This window comes from Miscanthus floridulus, chromosome 8 (assembly GCF_019320115.1).
Source record: "Miscanthus floridulus cultivar M001 chromosome 8, ASM1932011v1, whole genome shotgun sequence".
NCBI classification, from domain to species: Eukaryota; Viridiplantae; Streptophyta; class Magnoliopsida; order Poales; family Poaceae; genus Miscanthus; species Miscanthus floridulus.
The window spans coordinates 105,931,887-105,933,722 of record NC_089587.1 but is presented as its reverse complement, the minus strand read 5'-3'; the positions used below and the strand labels follow the sequence as shown (position 1 = coordinate 105,933,722).

The 1,836-nt window shown below is 44.3% G+C and overlaps 1 long non-coding RNA gene across 1 annotated transcript; it reads left to right on the top strand.

Annotated features, from left to right (window-relative positions):
* Window positions 1-645: 645 nt before the first annotated feature.
* On the top strand, window positions 646-1,203 carry LOC136473175 (uncharacterized). The gene is made up of 4 exons (XR_010762535.1): window positions 646-738; window positions 809-931; window positions 1,011-1,087; window positions 1,160-1,203. It is a non-coding gene; the product is annotated as an uncharacterized lncRNA (long non-coding RNA).
* Window positions 1,204-1,836: the final 633 nt, after the last annotated feature.

Here is a 1,836-nt window from a genome sequence, read left to right as displayed (position 1 = left end):
CAACCGATTAAATATGATGTCTGGTGTCCAAACCCAAGAAAGCGCAAGGCTCCAAAGGGTCACTCTCTTAAAGTCACAATACGGAAGCGTGCGCACAGAAATCTGGGATCTTCATTGGCTTCCCAAGTAGGTGTCTTAGTGTATCCATAGCACAGATCGCCGAATTTGTTGATCCCAATTATTTCTCCAATGATAACTCTTGATTTTGCTAATTTAGGCTTCTAGGATGATGGGGATGAGTGGCCCATCGGCAGCTATTGAGACAATAGCTGATGAGCAGCTATTGAGACAAAAGCTGTCATCTTTTGCTGACACCGTCATCGGAGTAAGCTTTCCTATTATTGATTATCTAAATCTTTTCAAAACTGACCAACCCCCTTTTCAGATCAACCCCCAATCGGACGCTGGTGATAAAGTTGAAGAGCAGATTCCGATTACTTTGTCAAAAGGAGGGACAGAGGTGCTTCCTAGGAACTAGCCTTTGGTTGTGCCAGGTTTGGATAATCATGAGCAACTTTTCTCTGTAGATTCTATCTGGAGATACTGGTCATGAATAGGGCTCCCCAAGGACATCGAGTACTCAGGTAAAATAATTTTCTGCTTCCTTTAGCCTATCTCATTAATCTTATTGATCACTTGCCCTTTAGCTGATTGGGGATCAGGAGGAGGACAATGCTGAGACAAGCGCTGCCAATTCTCCTAATGAAGGAGCTCACGATGGCCATCAAGAGGTCAACAGTAAGCTTCTGAATCTATCTTCTCACTCCAATTTGTAGTTCTTGGATTCTGAGCTCTTCTCCCCTCTTAGATGCGAACCTTGAGTCAGGGCCGACCCCCGGCGCTACCAACAATCAAGAATCCGACCGAAGTGCTCACCAGTTAGCCGATGATGATGAACCTAAAGATGTCTCACATCCTCAACTCATTGATGGTAAAACTCAACATAACATGACGCATCCCCCTATCCAAATTCTCGATTTGTATTTTAAGCAAATCCTTGGCTTGGGTAGGGTCCAAGAAGCCGATTGAGGTATCTGATGATGACATGGGCACATCGTCGATTGTCCCTCAATCCCCAGTGAAAAAGGTATCAGTAGTCTCATAATGATCCAGGAATCAAGCATGCTTGTTGTTCCAAATCTGACTGTATTTTTTGTAGGCACAAAGCCCACCTTCTCTGAGCGCCTTCTCTTTTGACATTGGGGATTATATAGAAAGAGATGAAGTAAGCTCTTCACCTCCTAAGATCTAGCAGGAGAAAATCACCCTATCAACCGCAACCAGGGATCGGCTACAATCGATGTTACCTTATTTGGAAAAAGATATAGCTGATCTGGTTCAGGACTGCCCGAACCGCAACCAAGACTCCAAGATATCTTCCTAGCCATTAAGGGCGAGCTGAGTTAGGATCTCCTCACAGTTGTGTGCCCTATCACTTTCATTAAGGGTCAGGCCCCCAAGGTTATCCAGGTGAAACAGAGGTTAGCTGACCGTGAAGCTTAGAATAATTTGAATGCCCATGAAGAGTTGATCAAACAGGAGATGCTCAGGTTGAAGGAGCTGATTGATTGCCTAAAAAGTGCTCCTACCAGGATCCAGGAGAAACTCAGTTCCCTAAAGACCAAGCGGGAGCAGCTACTGATGAGGCTGGAGGAAATCAATACTTCAATCCAAATCGAAGAAACCAATCTAACTTAGATTCTCAGTGTAACAGATGAGAAGAAAGCAGAGATGATTGCCAAATATAACAAGCTTATGGCCATCCAAGGCTAGAAAAACAAAGCCATCCCTGGATCAGCTGTGGAAGACAATCGGCTAATTACAGAAACTGATGCT